Here is a 24122-nt window from a genome sequence, read left to right on the forward strand (position 1 = left end):
TTCAACTCAGGAAGATGATCTTTCGTGGACATGGCACTCTGTCCACCCTGAGCCACCTAGTCACCCTCCTTACTTTAAGGTGTCCTATTTTGGGAAATTCTTTGTTTAGTTCAGGTTATAAAGATTGATGAGATTTTGGGCAATTTTTTTTTCTTTTGTCTGACTGGCTATCTATCTACTATCATCTACCTATCTACATTTATTTTGTACATCGGGTAAGGTACTCTGGAAAAGGAGATAGAGGGCTAGCCTTGGAGTCAGGAGGCCCAGAATTCAAGTACCATCTCTGAAACATTCTTCAGCTTTGTGATTTTGGGCAAACCATAAACTTTCAGTGCTCCAGGAACTATTCTAATGCCATGAATTACAAACGAACTATTGATTTGTAGCCTTGGAAGAAGTTTCAATACCTGAAATTCCCTAAGCTTATGAAAACACAGGTGAGGAAAAATGTATCTGTGGAGACCTTTAGATAAATCTTTCCCAGATACTAATGGGACAGTACTGAATACTATTTACCATAGTATTCTAGCTAAATTTTTAAATGGAAATATTATGCTTGTTTAAATTTCTCTGTGGATGCATAAAATGAATTTTATTTTTATCTTAAACAAGTTTGAGTTTTTACATATTTGTGGGAACTCCAGTCACTTTTGTTTCAAAATGAAAATAATAAAAATATGATATAAATGCCATTTTATATAACTCCTAAATGGATTCTAGGAAATAAAGATCTGAATTGTTTAGGTTTTTGAGATTTTGGGGGACAGGTCAAATTTTTAGAATGTTGGTTTTCATTGATTGACTAATATTTAATGAAGCTACTAGTATAAATGTAATAGTCAAAAACCATTAAAGCCTGGAAAGTAGTGGGTGTAATGGATGAAGGTAAGAGGGTCTACCTTGACATTAAGCAAACCCCACTTTCCCTTTTGACTAAATTGTGCTATTAATACCTGAGTTAATGAGAGGAAAGTGATATATAAATGATTGCTTTTATCACACAAACAAGATTCAGCTGTTTCCATTGAGTTCCATGGTTGAGAGTCCATTGAGTTCTATGGTTGAAAGAACCACATACAAGTTTGGGTTTTTTTGGTCATTGGTCTCTCTAGGTTTTGGTGCACTTATTTATTCTATCCTTCAGGATTTCCTTACAAGCATTTATGGGTTTTTAGATTCTGTCAACATATTTCAAATCAAACAAGTATTCTGTAGCTAAATTAGTTGGAAAATGCTATATTAGATCATTTTACCTCAACATTTCCCAAATGATGAAGTTCTTAGGAAGACTTAATCATCTTGAAAAAACAAAGTAATGGAGAAACAAAAAATATATTTAATACTTACAACTATAATCATAAAGTTTGTTCCTTTTCTATCTTTATATTCCTTTATTTCTTTTTATTATGCATTAGTGAAGACTACTTTTGTTTGCTTGAATAGTCTATGGAAATTATCAAATGAGATATCAAAAAAGGAGAAATTGTAACATGTAAACAATACATAATTCTCAATATTATCATAAAATTCACTTTATAAGCTTAAAGTGGGTCATATTTATAGTGTAGACTTTTAAAGAATTACTTTTAAAAGCATAGTCTGCAACTTTAAACAGATATATTTATAATTTATAGAAACAACTTCAATATTATTTTAAATGCCATCCCTTTAAGGTCAAAGTTAATAGCTTAATTTTTGAATTCATTAGTGTGTTTTTTTTCTTTACTGAGCTGTGATTTCAGTGGTATAAAAGAGGTCCAGGTGAGAAATTCCCCCTACCAATATAAGTCAATATCTTCTCTACAATTTATAGTTTCTGAATAAGTAAAGTGACTCTCCCAGAGTCACACAGTTAATAACTATAAGAGATGGTACTTGAACACAGGTTTACCTGACATGGAGGTTAGCTCTTTATTCACTACGCTATAATGTCTCTCATTTTTGAAGGATACACACATACACACACAAATATATCACATGTAATGATATTTAACTTAAAAACATGAGTTTTTCATTCCTTTTTGTAGATATTCTGAATTTGCCAATACTTTTGCTACTTTGTGATTTATTTTCTTTCAGTTACTCATTTTCAGAATGTTACAAAAAATATCTTAATTGTCTGAAGAGTTCTTAACAAGACTGATAATGAACATATCACAAAATGTAAAAAATCCCACCTCATATTTTGTAGCATTGACATTTTGATCCATTAAGCCACCCAAATGAATAAAGTCAGAACAGATCTCTTGAAATTTTGAAGTATGTCTCTCTTTTGGAGTTTGTATAACCTCCCCAAAAGGAAGTCAAGGCTTTGTGTTGTGAATTAATATATCATACAACTAATTAGGTATATGGTTTTATTTTTGGACCATATGAGTAGAATGTTAATTTGTCTATATGCCTTATTATTACCTAAAAACATACTTGTCCAATCAGAATTATGACTGTTCTAACACCTGGTGGAAAAATACAAATTTTGACTTTGTGAATTTTTTGATGTAATAGTTAATCACTTTAAATGTATCAATAGAAGCAGTTTCTTTTGAATGAGCAGATTTAGACATTTAAAATACATCAAGTTCATTAATTTTATTTTATGAAAATGGCTCATTTTTTTTATTACTATGTCTTCTAACAACCAGGAAATGGAAGTTACACATTTTTTTATGAAACCATTTTGTTAGCAACCCAAAGCATCCTCTTAAGGCCAATAGCATTTTAAAAATGCTAATTGAAGCCAACATCAATACTATGTGCCTTTCAGTGTTTTGTTTAAAATTTCTGAGTAAAAGGTGCAATCCTAATTATTCAAATTACAATGTGCCAGAAGACACATTTGAAGGGTAATATATTTTTAAGACAGTTTTTCATAGAAGCTTATCCTGTAAGACAGCATGATGTGAATCTCCCTTTTTTTTTCTGATTATCCTTTCAGAATTAAATGTTTTCAGCAGCAGTTCCAATCATTTAGGTAAAATATTAGGGCTACTTTAAAGCATTAATATTAATGATGTTCTAAGTATCTATAGAAACACCAGTGAATTTTGAACTAAATCATCCAAATCCATTGTTTACTTCCAAATGTTTTAAAAATCCTGTTATTCATTGAATAACCATAGCATGGTTGTATAAAAATATGAACTTCTGATGCATAGCATCTGGTGTGGAATACCTAATTGCTTATATTCATACTTATATTTTTATTTCACATTTTTATTCCAGATGATTATTAGTAAATTTTGAGGTTATAGAAGTAGTGACCCAATCTAACATGTACAGAGCTTGGCCTCTGAGTTAATTAAATATGGGTTAATAACATATTATAAGGAAATCATTGTCCTTATTACAGTTATTAGGTAGTTAGACAAATTATAGCTTCAAAGGAATGCAGAGCATGGAAAACTCAAGATTAAATTATGCATTTGAACCTTAGGCCAGCTTTTACTGTTGAGACAGTTTGCTGCTAAGAGAGAAATTGTGTGTCATTGAAATTAAATGCTTTTCTGGGGATGGAAGGTTCCAGTTTTTAATGAAATTACTGTGTGTGGTGTAGTGAAATGATTAAAATCTGTATTCCGGGAATGTGGCAGTGAAAAAAATCAATACGTGCTAGCACAGCTTTGCTACTCAATGTGAATTCTGGCAATGAAATAATCTAGTACAAAAATAATAATTAAAAACATATCAGCACATTAATTTATTTAGCATCAGTCTCCTGAGACATCATCTTCACTAATTTTTAGCATACATTTAACTGTGTAATGAGGAGCTTTCTTTTCAGATATCCCTATTAGACAGGCAGTATCTCTGCCCTTCCCCCAGCGTCCCTGCATTGCAATCATTGTACTTCCACTTATTATGTTACAAATGACCGAGGTAAGGCTGACATTCTCATTGCATGCAAAAAGACCTAGTCTGCCAAGCTTTTTTTTTTCTAATGAAGCAGCTTTGTGAAATCTCCCCATGTGTTAATACTAATGAAGATCCTCCAGTACAATTAAAATCACAGCCAGTGGCTGGAGAGGAAACAGAAAACAATAACATCTTTTTAAGGTATACAGCTATCCAGACATATGCAGAGATACATACAATTATTTTTCAGAAATAGCATAAAGCATGAATTTCAAAGTTTTCATCTGTGAACATTTTAAGTCACTCAGTTCCAAGTGAAAGGTGAATAAGTGAAATCTTGAGATTTTAGAGTGTTGTGTAAGAAGCACCTTAATGAAATGGTTAGTTTTTTTTTTAATTTTCTTCATGGATGGGTTGGCAGTTATTTAATTTAACTTTATACATTTTTTTTTTGCTTGGTTTATTGGAAATCGCTCTTTCGTGAGCCTAGCGTACTTTAACCCTGGCCTAAAATGCCCTTTTTTTTTTTTTTGGAGTGAGGGGGTTGAGGTTAGAGATCGATAGAATAGGGGAGAAAAAGTGCTAAAGGGTAAGAACAGAGAGAGAAAGGTGTAAGAGTAGAGGGAAAAGTGAGGGGTGGGTGGGGGGAGGGTGAAAGAGGGAGGGGTGTGGAGCGAGGGAGAAACACACCACGTGTGTAGTTTAAAGGGTTGAAGTAAGGAGATGCCGGTCTTTTTTGCTGTTCCTTGATGAAATAACACGCATTTTATTGCCATAGCTAGCTAGCCAGTTTTGTCAGGAAAAAAAGGTTAGCATTTTACAACCTTTATATGAAGCTAGGGGGAAAAGCTAACCATCCGGTATCAAAATGATTTATTTTAGGACGTCAAAGTTAAAATAATTTACTACCTACGAAGTATCCAAGGACTGCTTTCATATCAGTATTTTTATTCTAGCCAGTCCCAAGATATTGCAATCAGCATTAGCTGTCCTGAAAGGGCAGTAGCGGTTTATTTCCTGAGTATCTTGCTTTTTTTTTTTGACGTGTTTTTTTTTTTCCTCATACGCTTATCCCTAATTCTCGGTATATTTAGTTGCATAGTTTCCAGTCGGGACTCTTAAATTGCTTTAAGAAATAATCCAGGGACTGATAATTAACCCATTTGTTCCCATTCTCTAGCTCAAGTCCGTTTCCAAAACAGAGTCGATGTTAGTTTTTTTTTTTAAATTTTCCACCTTCTCTCCTTTTAAAAAAACAAAACAGACCCAAATTAAAACTTTCCTAACTTTCCCCAAAAGCCAAGGATGGTTTTGCAAACTCAAAGATAACAGAGGACTGGGGAGAAAGAATGTTATCTCCCTCCCATTGCTTCTTTAAAGAGCTCTGATAGGTCATTTATTATTGGAATTGAAATGATATAAACAATTCCCTCTCTTCGGTCCCTCTTTTTCCCTTGTTAACAGCAACTTTCATTGTTAGAGAGAGAGAGAGAGAGAGAGGAGAGAGAGGGAGAGAGCGAGGGGAGAGCGAGCGAGCTGGTTGACGTCACTTTTGGTTCCTGAAGCCTTCGCCTAGAAGTGAAGCCGCTGAACAAACCTTGAGAAGAACCATCTCCTACTTCAGTCTGCGGCCGGGAGGAACTCGCCCGAGAGAAGCCAGCCGGAGAAGGCTTTCATTATCGCAACTCTCCTCTCCCATTTCAACTCTTTGTACTTTTTTGTTTCCCCCTCCTTTTTTTTTTTATATAAAGCAACTCAGAGTCCTAAGAAAGGGGTCGGGGGCTGCCCGAAAGAAAACAAAAACCAAAACCAAATCGCGATCTTCGGGACCCTCGGAGTAGGCGATCCCAGCCCGGCCCATCCGCGGCGACTCCCACCACCCAGCTGGAAAGTCAAGGTGAGTGGAAAGCCCCCCGGCGCGGGGGGCGGGGGGCGGGGGGCGGCCGCGGAGAAGGAGAAACTCGTCCGGGCGGCTCTTTGTTGTGCCTGCGGCCAGCCGGGCGGGAGGGGGCCGCTCGGGGTCCCGCCTGGAGTTCGGGGGAAGGGGCGAGGGCGGGCTGCGGGGAGCCGGGGCTCGCCGGGGAGCGGGGAGGGGGCGTCCCGGGCGGGTGGAAACTTTATTCCCGGCGGCGGGGGTCGGGGCCGCGGCCGCGGTTTGGCGGCCTCCAGAGCGCCCCCCACTTCCCAGCCCCGGTGGGCCCTCCCTCGCGGGGCTCTCCCTTGGGGCGCCGGGGGGCCCGCCTTCCCTGCGGCGATGTCTGGGGGTGCGTCTCTAACCGCGAGCTTGCCACTCTTTCCCCGGCCTCCCCCCCCTTTCCTTAACCGCCCCCCCCCCCGGCCCCGGACCCCTCCCCCCCGCGCCCCGCATCTTCCTCTGCGGAGATGCGGGAGTTAGTCCCCCCTAGATTCGGGCGTCGGGGAGGAGGTGCTCGAGGGGGGCGCGGAGCCGGCCCCGCCGTTGGGGATTTGCCCCCCATTTCTTTGCTCTCTCCCCCTCTGTATTTATCTTTTGTGTGTTGCTTCCTTATAAAGAGAGAAGCAGCTGCAGCCCTTGGCCGAGTTGTTGAAATTTATCCCTTTGTGTATATTACAATATCCTCCATTTTTTTCTGCCCTCTAAACAACAAGCCTTTCGCCATCTTGGGCAATTTTTATTCCCAAGTCTCTCCTTTTATTTTGGAGGAGGGGAAAGGACATCTGGGAAGGCACAAAGTATGTCTGGATGAGGCTCAAAGTTTAGGAAATGTTACAGGAACAAGTGACGTCATGTAAAGTTTAAGGGATTTTTTTTTTCCTAGAGGGATCCCCCCCCTTTAAAATTATTCCCCCCTCCTCCTTGAAAGAGTTGTGCAACTTCTAGGATAAAGTTAGGATGGTCGTTTATGCTTTAAAAAAAATACCTGTCATCCCATCTCCTGCCCAACTTCCTCTTCATAAAAAGAAAAGGAAAAAAAAACCCCAAAACCCTAAACTCAACCCCTCAATCTCCAATCTGTAAATTACTTTTATGTTTTGGTAACAGGTGGAGAAGTAATAAAGTATTTCCCTGTTTTTTTTCCTGTCGTTTGATATTTTTAATACAGTATATCTTTTCCTGCTTTCTAAATAATGTTTATTCTTTGAAACAAACTAAAAACAGCCTGACTGGTTCACTGACAAGTGTCAAATTTTAAATTTTTTATTTCCAGCCCTATTTTTCTTGTAACATTTTAGCCACTATGCATCGAGTAAATGTTTATTATCGTTTGCTTTAATTTTATAATGATTTAGAGTGATGCTATTTTAGAAATTTATAAAAAAGTAGCACGATAATAGATAATATTTGTTTTAGTTTTACCTAAGTTCTGCGGTTGGCAAAATGCAGATAGTTTTTATTCAGAAGGCAAAATTGATTTTAAAAGATTCCCTCTCACCTCTGCCTATAAGGTCTATGTCAGCCATTGTGAAATGGGAAACAATAAAAGGTACTGTTCTTTGAAAATTTACTTCTTTACAATACATACTTTTTCATCTCATAAAAGTTCTGCAAGGTCACATGACAAAACTTAATGAAACACTGAGTACTTCATAAATAATAGGCAGTGTAAATAGAATAGGGAAAAAATAGAATTCTCTCTCCTTTAGTAATTTTGCCTTGCTAGGATTTGCAGTCAGCATATTTACATCTCCTCTAACAAGGACGTGAAACTGTCTGTATTTAATTTGCATTCTCTTTGTCTTCAGGGTTGGGGAAAACATTGACTACAATTAAGTCCTAGAAGCTAATAGGAACAATTCTAAGTGCATTAAAAAGGTTTTTTCAATACATGCAAAAACATATGATGTATGTGTTATATTTTTATGTTTATGTAGGCAACTTACTTTTGGGTTAACACAATTCAGCTATTTACCTTGGAATTTGCTTTATTTAAAATACTTTAGGAAGCTTTTTCAGAATTGAATGTCTGCCAGTTATGTGAATCTTAGGTAGATGAAAATGTTTAAATAGTTAAAAGCACATAGAACAGATGGTTCTAAATTATACATGCAACAAAGGACTAGAAGATTTGGCAGATTATAAATGGTGAGCAACAGAGGATAAGCAGTTTAAGAAAATGGTAGTTAAGTATATTTGATGTCTCACACCTATTGTAAACACTGGGAATATTATTGTCACAGTGCTGCATAATCAATAATTCAGACATTAAGAGAGCTGGATGTTTCAAAAAAAAAAGAGAAGTGATGTTTTACAAGAAATGCCTACAATTTTAAAATGTTCTAAAGTGAATCTGACAATCTCTTTTTTCCCTATGTATTGTAAATAAAGCTGAATTAACATCATACAAAAATATAAAGGTGTATTTGAGAACTTCCCCTATGTTGTATTCATATCATAGATAGGAAAAGTAGATTGTAGGCATTTTCTTTTCGAGGTTCAAGCACAAATATTATTTTTCTGTTTGAGAAATAAAATCTTCAGATTTTAAACCAAATGCCTTGTGATACTAACAGATCTATTATCCTCTGTAAAACTATCCTTTTCTATGTTAATTTAAATTATTTTAGATTCTAATTCTGATATCTCCTTTCCTTGACCATTACATTTCCTGACCAGTATCATCTTTAAAGGGTTGTTTTATATTCAGAGGCACATTTTATCATAATGTTTCATTGTTTAAATGAGCCTTATTTATAATAATATTATAACAATTTGCTTAGATAGGTATGGTGTAAAGTCACTTTAAAATATTTTTGATAATTTTAGTATATTTTTGTGGATGGATGGGAAAGATTTGGGAAAGGAGAAATTGAGTAATGGAATATTGCCTTATCAGAGGAATCACTGGTTGAATATTTCTTTGTTTTTGGCTTTCCTTAAAAAAAAAAAAAAGGGTAAAGTATTACACAGTTTAGAATTTTTTAAATTTTTATAAGACATTTATTTAAAATGCACATAAGATTGTAATGGAAACCTTGGAATTTTAATTCTATTGCCCTTTCTCCCATTTCTTTGTTTGCATGTTTATTATAGAACTGCAGTGTAAAGGAGCAGATGTTTTGCCAAACATCCTGATGTGTTGCTTTTTCTTATGGGAGTGCGTAACTGTTCCTTCTGATGCATCAACTTGACAGCTGGTTGATTTCATGGAGCTGCTAAGAAGCCATTAGTGGTGTCATTGAATTGAAACAGAACAGTCACTCCCAGCTTGAACTGCGATTGTTAATGTCTTTGTTGCTACTTTTGTGTTTCTACACAAGATGTAGAATATCACAGTTGCAAGAAAGTTCATGCTTTCTGTCTGATCCCCTTGAATTAGTGAAAGGACGTGGTAGAACTTGATTGCTTTTAGGTTTATAGTTTTTCTTGCCGTAAGGCTTTTGAGACTATAGATTCTTGGTTGTTGACCTAGACATGCCAAAAGGAGAAATACCATGAAGTACAAAAAGAGCTGATATGGTCACTTTGCCTCCCAAATAAAATTATGTGATATAGATTTAATAAGTCCCACCACACTTGGTTGTTTGAAAGACAATTTCTCTAGTTTTGTATATTTTTAAAAGATTCTGTGTGCTTTTAAAAATAAAAATAAAAAATAAGATATTAAAAAAATAAGTACTTTTAATTTGAAGCTTAAAATGAAATTCCTTTCCACTTGGCGCATGTTGATTTGTTGTTTTAATTGATCTTTTATAACAGTCTTTTTGGTCAAAGGTAATCTTAGTTAAAAAAAAAGTAGTCACTTATTGATTATAAACATTGCAATTGTACTTTTTCAACTTATTATTGATTTTTGTTGACAGTGTTAATATTAAACTCATCATGTAATGGGAGGCAAGGTAGTATATTGTTGCCTTTTGTCTACTGCATGGTTGAAGTATATATGCTGCCTTTTGGGAGCAGGTAAAAACTGGAAAACTCAACACAGAAAGACTAAACTCAAAAAATTAAATAATTTTTAAAAGGATATTTGATGATTAAGATGAACTAACCAAAAATTTCATTAGAAAATCTTGTACTATCACCCACAAAGAAAAGTACATGCTCTCTAGTCTCAATAATTGTATAATACCTATTGAAATAATTTTTGGCATGTAAATAACAAAAGACTTTATATAATTGATAAAAATCACAGGACAATATGTATTATTTGACTGCAATGGTTAAAAGTGTTATTCCCATAAAGAGGTATGGCAAACTTCTTTAATAAATTTTAATATTACTTTTGTACATAACTTCAGAATTGTATTTTTCTTAGCACATATTGGTAGAGAAACTTTAGAGCCAAACTTTTATATCCTTTATAACTAAAGTGAACTTTTCAGGTGTATGTAATCTCACTCTCTGATAGTTATACAATTCCTTTAAACAGGCTATCTTAACATTTTAAACATGGTTTTCAAATTGCCAATAACTTTTACAGTGCTTAAAATTTATTATTTATCACACATATAAATCAAATGTTGTTTGACTGTTTTTTAAATGCTCTAGAAAAACTTGCTGTTTAAATCTGTTTACAGTGACTTCTTTTATTATGCACTTGCAAGATGAAAATTATACCTTAATTTGTCAGTTTAGTAAGTTTACATTTTTGATTGTTGGTTTTCTTATGGTGAGTTATCGCTAAAAAAGAAAGGCCAAATAACATTAAACTTAAATTTACAAAGTTTCACTATTAATCTGTAAACTTTGAAACTGTATTTAATGGCAGGGTCATAAACCATGTTAATAAGCATGACTTCATTAGTATTCTTAATGAATGAAAGATTAGTTATTTTTTTCCAGCTCAGGAAGAGCTGATTTTAATTTTCCATAGAATTTGGAATTTATTGCAATATTTGCCACTGTTGAATTTGTGGTGTTATGGTGGAGTTTAGAATGTAAAATTTAGATAATTGTGATTGTTAGGTTGAACATTGAGTGTTAATTTTGAAAGTAATTCAAAATGACTATAAATTCAGTAATATTGTTAGGATACAAACTGTATAAAGTAAGGAAATTAAAGGAAATAGTGTACTTTTAAATTTCAGGCCTTTTATTATATTGCATTTGGTAGGAATCTAAGTGGAAAATATGGCCTTTATCCTTACGATTCAGAATGTTTTTGCATTTGATTATTTTCATTATTAAAGAAACCTAAAGTTTTTAATTTTAAGACAGTTATTGTTTACATGTGGTATTTTATGTTTTGTTTTTTTTTCCAATACATTTTAGCAAATTTAACATGTTTTATAAAGTAACATTTAAGTTCCTATAGACAGTGTTATAAGTAATTTTAAGGAAAGGAGTTTTCATTTCTTATAAAAGAGGAATCAGGCTTGAAGATAATAATTGCATTCATACATCAGATACAGAGAGACATAATTGTGTGTTTTTACCCTGTTTTCTGTTCTTACACTTTTCCACAAGCATGCACTCATTAATCAAAGACGCTGCACTCCTGCTGAGGGCAGAGAGGTTCATCAAATTGGCAGCCAGTTTGGTGTAAAGAACGGTGTACTGAAGCTCTTAACGGGCTGGGACATAAATAAATCTAAGGTCTTTGTATGCAAACCCTGGAGGTTAATACTGTATAATTCAATGTCCTGTCTTTGTTTTTATGATTGATGTTTTTAAATGTTTGAAGCTTGATGCAAGTCTTCTAGTAGGTCAGGGCTAACAATCCGATTGGCTGAAGCAAAAAAAGAATTAGGTTGGCAGAGAGGGACTTTGAGTACACTGCAGAGATTTTGATTTTTTTTTCCTAGAAGATCATTGTCATATTGCCTGAGCTGTTATAGGAATGTTCCAGTGATTGACATCCCCTGCTGTGATAATGGACCTAGTGCATGAAATGCCAATAGTTTGGTCCTATTTGTTCGGAAGCTTACTGCTATTTGTATCCTTAACAGAGCTAACATGTAGAACAAGCAAAACTACTGGGATTTCTCTGTAGAAATAGTGCTGGGATTTGGCTTTAACATGAATTGGTTGCATATTCATAATTTAAGAACAGCTGGTTACAGCAAGCACATAGTCATTTGCAAGCTATTATAAACCATTCCACTCACACATGGAGCCTGTGCTTGGTGGTTGTTTCTTCTTCTTCTCCTTTTTTTATTGATCTACCTGCATTTAAAATCTAGTCACTGCTGCCACAGAAACCTTTCCTTTTAGCTGCACTTGCAACATAGAATGGCTTCAATTTAAAACATTTAATTTTAACTAAATGCTAAATGAAATGATTAAGCAAGGTCTTTGAATAAATGCAAGGGATCAACAATGATACCCATACCTTAAATTTTATCTTCTGATGGAAAGGATTTTATATCTGAAATTATGTGATATTTTGGTGCTTTTCTATTTTTTATAGATGCGTTTTTAGCAGTGTTGTTTATTAAATATGTTTGTTCTTTACTATTTAATCACAATTTTAATCAACAAAACCAAAAGTGGTTAGTAATTACCCTAAAAATAAAGTTATCCAATAGATAGTGGAAAACAGTATTTGTAATGTGTAGATCACTGACAATATATTTTATAATAGATCTTATCAAAGGAAAATTGACAATAGACAGTAGACGTATTTTAAAGTTATAGAACTGCTTCTGACTGTTGAGTTAGTTTACATATTTTTCAGTGGTACCTGAAATGGAGAGTGCCTAAGATAATCTATCCACATTGTTTTATTTTCTACATAGAAGTGGAGAAAGAACCAGTGAAAGATATTTCCTTATATCCCAAAGGCTTGGGAAAAGAAAGTGCTAAATGACATTTTAGAGCTGCTTGATGTAATCACAGAGTGCTATACCTTGATTTGTGTGGGCTAAAATAGGTGGATACCTAGTGATAATAAATTATGACATACAACTTCACAGAGGTGTCTTTACAATATCATATGTGTGTGTGTATTTGCTTCTAACCACACTGGATGATGAAGTGCCTTTCAGATCTTCAAGGTTGAGTATGAGTGGTTAGAGTGCATTTTATTCTTTTTTAGCTTCACAAATAGCTAGATGTGTTGGTAATATCACATAATATATTGCTGAAATTAATCTATCTGATGGATTACTTTTTTGTCTAAAGAATAAATTTAGAGGTTATTAAAGGACAAAAATCTCTGTTTTTAGCTTTGTGTAGCAGAAGATCATAATTTTACATAAATTTTAAATTTTTGTTTAATTAAAGACTCTTATTTGGTTTGTGAATCTGTGCGTGACCTTTCTGTCTTTTGGTGGGGTTTTCTTTTGGTTATTTCACAGTCTATTAACATTCTTAAAAGGAAATGGTTTGGGAAATAAAGGGAGGTGAAATCCAAATGAACTGGTTTTAATCCTTGTTGGGCAGGTATAGTGAAATATTTTGTTGACAAGTTTGATGAAGAAAAGTTTGAAACTTTTTTGCTGATATGAGATGTTTATGTTATGTGTGGGTTTCAATTCTTTCTTTGTTCCTTATTTTGGAGAATAAAAAATTGACTATTTGATAATTTAATTGACACTTGTCTAAGTGTTTAATGTAATTGTTTAAAAGGATATTCTTTGGAACTTTTAGAAAAAAAATACACATTTATTTGAAAATTTTGAATACTGAAAATCCTGAATAAGAAGAATATAAAAAATACAATCATTAAGCCTTCAGATGTGAAATATCATTTTTGTTATTATTCATAGATTTGTGGAACCATAGAGGTTATCTTATTCAACTCAATCTGTTTTTCAGATGAGATAATCAAGCTTAGACAGTTTAATTATGCAAAGTCACACAGGTAGGAAAAAAAAAAAAAGCAGGGATTCAAACCTAGGTCCTCTAATTAAAAATCCAGTGTTCTTTCTATCATACCACACAAATCAAACAAACAAGTTGGGTCTGTGGTCAGAGTTATTTGCAACCCCTCTGAAGTCAAGTCTCTTCCCTCCTATTTCACAGAGTAAAAAGTAGCAATTTTCCCCCCCTTTGCTTTAACATTGACTACCTGGCTGCCTCTAGAAGGTATAAGATAATCAAGTTCAAGCCCACTACACATAAGTTGGTGGGAGTAGGCTGACCACCCTCTCTGGTCTGTGGCATTCAAAACATCAGTTTTAAGTGAGAGCATCCATTTCTCCTTTGGCCTTAATTCTTCTCTGTAAGATCACCCCTAAAAAGAGTTTATGATGGAACCTCTACTTTCCTGTTCATTAGGTGGGGGAAGAACAGTCTCTGATTTGAAAGTAATTACAGGTTTCCATTCATCTGCTTCTACCTCTGGATATATGTGAAGAAGGTTCAGCCAGTCAATTGGACTCAATAACAGAGCAAAAAGAATCAGCAAATGACAGTCCCTATTGTTAAAAAACTGTGACTCTGCTGTGGATTGCCAAATAGTAAACCACTCCCTCCCCAAAAAAGGTTAGAAATAAACTCAAAATTTTTATTTAATGCTATTTCTGAAGAGAACAAGTCTTGGTGTGGAGTCAGGAACGTTGGATTTTTCTATTTAATCATCTGAAATAAAGTGATAAATATTTGCTTGAAAGCACTTTAAATTTCCAAAAAAGGATTAAAAATGTAAAGCAAGATTGAAATTTGAGAACTATAAATGAGAAATGGTGGCTATAGAAGGTTATAAAAGTACCTACCTTTTGAAAAAGTCATTTTATTTATCTAGTGTTCATAATAATTGATGTTCATTTGTTAGAGGTAGCTAGGTGATGCAGCAAATAGTATGCCAAAACTGGAGACAAGAAGACCTGAGTTCAAATCTTGTTTTAGACACTAGCTTTGTGATTCTGGACAATTTTTTTTTCCTGTAAAAATAGGGATAATTATAGCACAGGTTATTGTGAGGATAAAATGAAATGTTTGTAAAATATTTCGCAAGTCTTAATGTACTATTTAAGTGCCAGCAATTATTCTTATTACAACAGTTCTAAAATAGCCTATGAAGTAGGTACTATAGATATTGTAGGGGTGTTTTAGAGATGAGGAAATTGAGCCTGAGCTTAAATGATTTGCCCATGATCATAAAGCTGAACAAGTAATGGAGGCAGAATTCAAACTCACCCTTGATTCCAAGGGCAGTACTCCACTTTGCCATGAGTTCATAATAGAAAAGTTGTACACTTTCATGGGAAAGAGGATTATTAAAACAAATAAATGTAGTAGCAAAATCTTGAGTATCTGAAAGAATCACTGAGAAATCTTCAAGCCAAAGGATTATAGAAGTAAATAAGTATCTCTTTCCCCCTTTTGGGTAATTAGGATTAACTAGCTGAGTAGAAACTGTCACTGACACGTCATCAGTCAGTAGGATCCTAGAGTCAGACAATTTTACCTTACTTTGTAAGGAAACTGAAATTAAAGGGAATGTCACAAAGTAGACAATAATAGAAGATAGAGAAAAATGATTTTAAGGCATCCTTTTAAGTGTAATTAATAGGAGTCTTGTTATAAAATAGAGACCTTGTAAAAAGTATAACATTGCTTTTCCCCTTCCATAATCTTAGTGATTTTTAGGACTTGTCATTTAATTTCTCTAGAAAATTCTTAAAAATTGCACAGTTGGGATGAGGAAATAGCTCTAATCATACCTTGGGGATTTGAGATTTGAATTAGAGGGTTTATGGAAGGGCAATGTACACAGCTGGTACAGGAAGTGAATCCATAGTACATTTGACCAATAAATCAAGGTGGTTTTTGCTTATTTGTTTGTGTTCTAGACCTGTTTTACACAGGTGTGCTCTTGCCAAAAATCTCAAATGAAGGTAAATGTTAAAAAAAAAGAATGTATTAATGTTTTAAGTTGCCTTGAAAGGGAATGGGAGACTGGGAATAAGGAGTAAGAGGGAAGATAGTTAAGGGGGAATAATGCCTATATTTGTAACTTCAATTTCATTATTATTATTCTTATGAAACATATTTTCTGCCAATTGGCTGTTAAACTTCCAATTTATAGTGGCTGCATTTCAGAGATGAATCATTATGTAAACAATTTATAAACTGCTTTGGAATCTTTTGGAATGTTTATCAGTATGTAAAGTAATGTAAATATTATTAAATTGGCAAAGACTTCCTAGTTTGATCTGTTGGTACTTACCAACAAAATATTAAGGCAGAAGGTACTCTAGTATTCTAAATTATTCATGTATGAAGACCTGGTAACTTTGAAAATACTTTTTTTAATTTTGACAGGTATCATTCTATATTCAATGCCTTTATATTACTTGTGCTTAAATTGTTGCTGAGGTTTATTTCGTTTTTTAGTAAATTCATAGACACACACACACACACAAACACACACATATATATATAGATACATAGATAGATAGATATAGATATAGATATAAATTTCTGTTGGGAAATATATAGATTCATATCTTTAACTGTCTTTTTTAAAGAGCTCAGTACATCAGAATTGTGCTAAAATACATTCATTATCCTTGAGGAGAAGAGAATAATAAAAAATATACATTTAAGGTGCTTCTGGGACATCAGGTGAAGTTATCTTATAAAATGGTTGTAAATACGAAATTGAAACTCAAGTTGAGGCTAACAATGTAAAAGAGCTAGAAATTCAATTGCACTCTAAGTTTTTCAACATACTTAAATGTTATCTCATGTGATCCTCATAACCACTACAAGTGGTAGGCATTATTTTCCCCATTTTACAGATAGAGGAGATAAGGTGGAGAGGGTAAGACAGTCACACCTTTATAAATTACCAAGGCAAGATTTGAACACAGCTAGGTGGCCCAGTGGTTAAGAGTATAGGGCCTGGAGTCAGAAAGTTTTTGTTTTTCAATTGTATCTGACTTTTTAAATGATGTCATTTGAAGTTTTCTGGGCAAAGATACTGGAGTGGTTTGCTATTTCCTTCTCCAGCTCATTTTATAGATGAGGAAACTGAGGCAAACAGGGGTTGTGTCTCATCTTGGGAACCTAGCTTGTAAGTGTCTGAGATCAGATTTGAACTCAGAAAGAGGACTCTAGCTGCCAGAAAGATCTGAGAAGAGCAGAGAGTACCAACATGTGAACTTTAGTTAATATTCATAATAAAATTATGAGCTGAGAAAATGAAGAGGAACTGAGAGAATAGGGAAAAAAGGGAAGAAATTGAGAAGAATTTAAAATGGTTTCAGAAGTTAAGGGAGAAAACTAACTTTCCAATGTTTAATGAATAGACCGTTAATAGATGATAGCTATGACATGTTTATAGGATTAGAAAATTATCATTAAAAAAAATAAGGTTATCAAAAGTGCCAGCTCTATGCTCAGCATCGTACTAAGTGAGGGAGATGGAAAAAGATAAAAGACAGTTACTGCTGTCTTGGGGCTAGCTTATTTACTAATCTGTTTTGATTGTCCCAGATCTCAGATTTTGCCCTCACCCTTTTCCATATATGAAATTAATGAACTATATGTGTGTGTGTGTGTGTGTGTGTGTGTGTGTGTGTTTGTGTGTATGTGTGTGTGTGTGTTTGTGATTTCCACATATCAATATGGCTATGTCTACAGCTGTATATATATAGGACATTTTTATTTATAAATTAATGTTTATACATCTATTCATATTTATCCATATATCCTGTACATATATATAAATATAAGCATAATTGCACATACAGATGCAAATATATATGGAAACCACTTTATGGTGAATTAGACACATTTATGTCATCTTCAATATCCTAAGGATATGATTTATGCTTAATCTTAAGTGATTTTCATTGCAAAAATTATGAAACATTTTATTATCAATGATATGTTCTGTAATTTAGTTGAATTTGGATAGAGCATTATTTACACATTGGTTTGGCCTTCTATTTACCCAGGTGTTTTTTTTTTTAACCGAACCTGTGATATCAAAGGTATAGAAGGTATATTAACATATATTTAAATATATTGAAGCAAAATTCTGTTTCTGTGAATATGGAAAGAGACATGCTTTTTATTTTTGTATATGTATAAAGATTTACATGTATCAAGTTTGATTTAGGAATTAAAATTTTAGAACTGAGGAGGATTTTAGTGTTTACATAATTGTAATGTTTTTTAAAAATAAGTGAAATACCTTTTAAAAAATTTATTTATTTATTTTTTTAGGTTTTTGCAAGGCAAATGGGGTTAAGTGGCTTGTCCAAGGCCACACAGCTAGGTAATTATTAAGTGTCTGAGGCTGGACTTGAACTCAGGTACTCCTGACTCCAGGGCCCGTGCTCTATCCACTGCGCTGCCTAGTGGTCCCCGACATACCTTTTTTTTGAAAAACACATTTCCTAGTGTATCCCTTCCTCTTCCCTTGATAGAGAACTTCATTATAACCATTCATTCTTTTTTAAAAAAAGAAGGGGAAAAAAGTTTAGTCAGAAAACTACCTAGCACAATCAAAGAATTTTTGTTATATGATATGGTATGTAATGTTCCTTACCTATCTTCTCCTATCTCAACAAGAAGGGAACCAATTATTTAGATGTATCTGCCTGTTTATGATCCCATTTGGGGTTTCCTTGGCATAGACAATGAAGTGGCTTACCATTTCCTTCTCTAGCTCATTATGCAGAAGGGGAAATCGAGGCAAACATGATTAAGTGACTTGCCCAGGATCACACATTTAGTCAGTGTCCAGATATGAATTTAAGACTTCTCTTCCTGACTCCAGGCCAGGCATTCTGTCCACTGCCCACCTAACTGCCTCTAGTGCCTTCTTTATTTTCTTGAGGCTAAGTTGGTAAATGCTGTAATGTTAAAGATGAACAAACTGAGACCCAGAGAAGTTAATTGTCCAAGACTAATTGGTCTAATATACAGATCTTTTGATGTCTGATCCAATGCTCTCTCCATTCATGATACCATCCTAACTCCTCTTGATTTTCCCCACTCTCCTGTATCCTTTTATTTCTTCTCTCATATCTTTCACCCACATCTTTTATGTTTCCAATGCCACCTTTTTACTTATGTTAGGTCATTATTAATTCATTCTCAAGTTCTTCCAATTGACTGTGCTCCATCTCTCTACCTCCTTCTCCTCTCTCTCTCTCTTTTTCCATACTCTTTCCCTCTCCCTCCCTCTACATTTCCTCCTCCTCCCTCCTCTCTCTCTCTCTCTCTCTCTCTCTCTCTCTCTCTCTCTCTCTCCCTCTCCCTCTCCCTCTCCCTCTCCCTCTCCCTCCATCCCTCCCTCCCTCCCTCCCTCCCTCCCTCTCCCTCTCCCTTCATAGTATACTTGAAAATCAGAATTTTGAATTCTTGTTTTGCATCTGGCACTAGACACTTACTGCTATACAACAGGTAGGCCCACTTAACTTTCCTGGGCTCCAGTTCTGTTTTCTGTAAAATGAGGATAATGATAACTATAGTACCTCACTCAAAAGGTTTTTATACCTGATAAAATAGAATACATCAAGTGCTTTGCACGACTTAAAGTACTACAAAAAATCATCTATTATTATGCCTATGTACCACTGTTGTATTAATCTTTATAAACCAGTGCTTTACTTACCGATGTCCCTATTGAAAACACCTTCAGTGGCTTCCCATTCCTTAAAGAATAAAACGTCAACTCTTTAGTCTGACATGCAAGTCCCTGTGTACTCTAATTTACATTTATCATTTGAATTTTATCTCCCAGTTCTCTCCAATATGAACTTTTCTCTGGCCTGACTGGTATGCCCACTAGTCCTCTAACACCCCATGTACATTCCTAACACCAGATATGCCTTTATACTTTTTTGCCTCTTCATGGAATGTATTCCTTCTGCCTTCCATTTATATCCATATTCTACTCCAACCTTCCACTTTCCCTGTGAGATCTTTCCTAACCCCATGCACTGATATTGCTCCTCCTTTGAATCCTTTAGTACTCAGGTACTTATGCTGCTATATGTCACAACTTTTCATCCATGATAGTCTATCCCCTATAATCAGACTATAAACTGCCTGAGATCTCCACAGTAGTTTGTGGAATGCCTTGTACTTAGAAGTATTTGATGAATATTTGTCACTTACTAATATAATAATAATAATAATAACAACAACAATAATAGAGCAATTAATAATAATACTAACAACATAACAACAATAATAATAATAGAGCAATTAGTATCCCTACGTCCTGATGTACTTTTAGAGGAGAATGAATTTAGAGAAAGGAATTAAAGGGCATTATGAAAGTGGCCTAGAAGAAGATTGAAAGAATTCAGAGTGAACAGATGAGGGTGTCCCAAAAATGTTAGTGTGAGTTTAAGTTATTAAAAGTTTAATAATTGCTGCAGCTAGGTGGCAGTGGATAGAGCACCAGCCCAAGAGTCAGAAGTACCTGAGTTCAAATCTGACCTCAGACACTTAATAGTTACCTAGCTGTGTGGCTTTGGGCAAGTCACTTAACCCCATTGCCTTGAAAAAAGTAAAAAAATTTAATGATTTATGTTGAGTATAATAGTAAAGATTTAGTAGATTAAAACTGTACTAAAACTTTTGGGACATCCTCTGTAAAAAAAGGTAAGCAAACTAACTTATTTGAAGAAGAAAGCATAGGTTGAATATATCTTAGGATATTTGACAGTATTAGAAAAAGGAGAAATGAGTGGATAGGTGAGGGAAGAAGGGAGGAATAAAAATTTATACAGAAATTATACAGCAAATTATTTTAACATGGAAATCTGAGTTCCCTATCCTGGTTCTGTCCGTGGGCTAATCATCAGGGATAGTTCAGCTTCATTATTGTAACATGGGGATAATAATATTGTATAATAATGCTTTGTGAAGAAACTTTGTAAATATAATCTATTCTACATTAGCATTTACAAAATCAATGAATGTGATTGTGAATGTAAGTTGATTTCCTCATAAAAAACGTTCATGGTGCTTAATATACAAGCTTTCTGTAATTTCATGGTTTTTTTTTAGTTTTTCTTTTGGCAAGGCAGTGGGTTTAAGTGGCTTGCCCAAGACCACACAGATATGTAATTATTAAGTATCTGAGGCCAGAATTGAACTCAGGTCCTCCTGACTTCAGGGCTGTTGCTCTATCCACTGTGCCACCTAGCTGCCCCTATACAACCTTTCTGAAAGGAAACTTTTCAGATAGACAAATATTAAATCATGAAATCTGAAATTTGGAAGAGATCTCAGGATTCTGGATCCCTTCCTGAGCAGGTATCTTTTCTACAAAAACCGTAACAAATGTTCATTCAGCCTCCTTTGGGGAGCTCACTTTTTACCACAGAATCTCATGCCACTTTTAGAAAGCTCGTAATTTTTAAAAAGTTCCCCCCCCTTATAACAAGTGCACATATAATCTTCTATAGCTATACCCTTTGTTTTCCAGTTCTGCTGTCATACCAATTGAAATAAATCTAAATTCTCCTCCACATGACATCCCCTTAAAAATTAGTATAATTGGGCTTGGCTAGGTGGCGCAGTGGATAAAGCACCGGCCCTGGAGTCAGGAGTACCTGGGTTCAAATCCAGTCTTAGACAATAATTTCCTAGCTTTGTGGCCTTGGGCAAGCCACTTAACCCCATTGCCTTGCAAAAAAAAAAAATCTAAAAAAAATTGCTATAATTGTTCTATCCCCTTCCCCTCAACAAGCCGTTCCATTTTTAGGCTAAATATTCTGTTTCTTCTTCAACTAATCTTCATATATCTTCTTCATTAGGCCATTTAATATCCTAGTTGCTTCATTTTGATGTGCTCTAGTTTATCAATATCCTTCTTGAAATGTGGCATCCAAATCTGGAAATGATAAAACTGGCACTATTTGACCAATAATCTAGCCTGACACCATTAGATCCTTCGTTGTTTTGGACACTGTGCCCTTAATGCATCTTCTGTTTGAATTGCCTTTTCACACTGTTGATTCATGTTAAACTTGCAAGCCACTAACCCTCTCAAACTATTTTAACAGAAAATGTTGTCTAGACCTGCCTCTTCTGTTTTATATTTTTGCAGTTGATTCCAAGACTATGTTATCCCTCTTAAATTTCATTTTTTAAAAATTCTATTCTATGTTGTTGAGTTCTCTTTGGGTTATTACTCTATCTTCCAAGGTGTTAACTATTTATCTCATCTTTGTGCTTTCTTCAAATTTGATAGACATATCATATATGCCTCCATCCAAGTCATAGATAAAAAAAGTTTAGCATTACAGGGAAAAGGATAAATCCCAGGGAACTGCACTGAAGACTGCCTTCTATTAATGATTTCTTCAACAAATATTCTGATAGATGAAGTCTTCTATTAGAATTTAACTGTCTTTGTGCCAACTTTGTGATTTATCCAATTCTGACAAGAAACTTGTTGCCTAATATGTCTCCACATACTACTGTCTTATTTCTTGTTCTTTCTCTTTGAGTCTTACCAAGATGCTGCCTAGTCTGTTCTACTCTCAGTTTGCAGATTACTGGTTAGTTTATTCTTCTCTTGGTGTGCATCTCAATTCTGCTTGTATTTCTTTCTAAGCTTGGTATTTATGGTATTGATTTATGGTTCAGCTTGCCAGTTCAGTAATTCAAGTTATTTCTTAGGTAATTTAATTACTATGTGTTAGTACTGTACATCTGTATGCAGATAATTGAGTAGCCTACATTTATAATATAAGAACTTGAAGACAGATTCTTAAAGTTCACAGAATTTCCTCACAGATTGCTCAAGTGGTCCAGATAAGTAACATCTCCATAAAAATTACTGGAGATTTTTCTTTATTAAAGGAAAAACGAATGATAAAAGTTTGATTTGCCTTAGAGATAATTTCATCTTTCAGAAGATGCACATAGCTGCATGGCTGCCTGTCTGTATATATGCATGTACTATAGATTATACTTTGCTTTGAACAAATACTTTACAAAACATAAAAATCCAGATTTGTAAAACAGGTTAATTAGATTGTGATTATTTGCAAGATAATTATTTGCTATATAAAAGAACCTCAATTTTTGTTGGGGCTTTTTTTTTTTTGGAAAAGCAGTGGTGTTACTTGTCCGAGGTCACCAAGTAAATATTAAGTATCTGAGGTCATATTTGAATTCAAGTCCTGCTGACTCCAAAGCCAGTTCTCTATCCACTGTGCTGCCACACAGCCCCCTAAAAGGATTTTTAAATGAGTTTTTTCCCTAAGGTATTTGAATGTGATTGGTTCAGAAGACCTTAGTTCCAAAATCATTTCTGACAATAAATTTAGTGATTATGGATAAATTGAGAAATGGTCTCTGAATCTCAGTAAACACTGATAGCTTAAATTACAAATATGTTGTGATCTGCCTCATTGAAGGGAGTGCTCATACCAAGAAATCCTTGCAATGACCAATTTTAAGATCCTTGACATATAACATTTATAGTCTGTACCCTATACCATACAATTTGAGATTTGAAAATATATTACCTTGTACTACCCATTCTTTCTTTGGTATTAATCTAGTGAATGTGATTACATATTTTATTCTCTTTTAAAACCTATCATAGTGTATAGCAAAATGCTAAAAAAAAAACCAAACCAACCAAATTGGTAAAAGTACAAAGTAAATACCTGTTGTTTAATGAGAACTATTCTAATGTTTAGCTTCGTGCATTCATATGTCACAGTCTAGATGATAAATATGGTTTGATAGGTAGTATATTGGGAGCTACTTTTTTTTTAACCATTTATGGTGACCTTGAATTCTCTGATGCTGTTGCTGTGTTAAGATATTTGCCTGCTCTGTTTTATTTTTCTCCCAGATTTTGAGTTGCCTTTCCTCTAATTACTTGCCTCCTTTAATTGAATGTAAATTTCCTTAATTGGGGATTTTTTTTCCTTTTTTTTCTTTATATTCCCAGCATCTAGAACATTGCATGACATAGTATGCATTTAATTCATGCCTATTGACTGTTGAATTCTCAATGCACTTATATGTATTTCCTCTCCAAAATGGGCTCTCTTTTCCTTTAAGGGTAGCGATTGGGGAACAGTTTTTAAAACAATTATTCACGGACCAATGGGAATTTTGTGTAATATAGATTGAGGGGGGGAAATAATTAGCTAAGATGAAGGTTTGTTAGCAATTTGTACATTTTTTTCCTTTTTTTTTTCAATATCTTAAAATATCAAAGAATTGTGGAGTACTTAGATGATTTCTTTTTTTTTTAAGTTGTTTTTTTTTTTTTTTTGCAAGGCAAACAGGGTTAAGTGGCTTGCCCAAGGCCACACAGCTAGGTAATTATTAAGTGTCTGAGACCGGATTTGAACCCAGGTACTCCTGACTCCAGGGCTGGTGCTTTATCCACTACGCCACCTAGCCACCCTAGATGATTTCTTAATGGCATGAGGATGATTTACTCTGTAAATGAGAATTT

General features: G+C 34.5%; 1 protein-coding gene across 20 annotated transcripts in view; it reads left to right on the top strand.

The window, feature by feature from the left end:
* The first annotated feature begins 5276 nt into the window (after positions 1-5276).
* BAZ2B (bromodomain adjacent to zinc finger domain 2B) overlaps positions 5277-24122 on the top strand; it is a 341329-nt gene continuing 322483 nt past the window's right edge. For 9 of the 20 annotated variants that reach the window (XM_074215885.1, XM_074215897.1, XM_074215888.1 and 6 more), the window contains exon 1: positions 5277-5752. The gene's annotated coding sequence lies outside the window, so the exon portion shown is untranslated. The remainder of the gene's footprint in view (positions 5753-24122) is intronic. The other 11 variants (XM_074215898.1, XM_074215904.1, XM_074215899.1 and 8 more) reach the window with 4 other exon arrangements.

The sequence above is a fragment of the Macrotis lagotis genome, chromosome 1, assembly GCF_037893015.1.
Source record: "Macrotis lagotis isolate mMagLag1 chromosome 1, bilby.v1.9.chrom.fasta, whole genome shotgun sequence".
Lineage (NCBI taxonomy): Eukaryota > Metazoa > Chordata > Mammalia > Peramelemorphia > Peramelidae > Macrotis > Macrotis lagotis.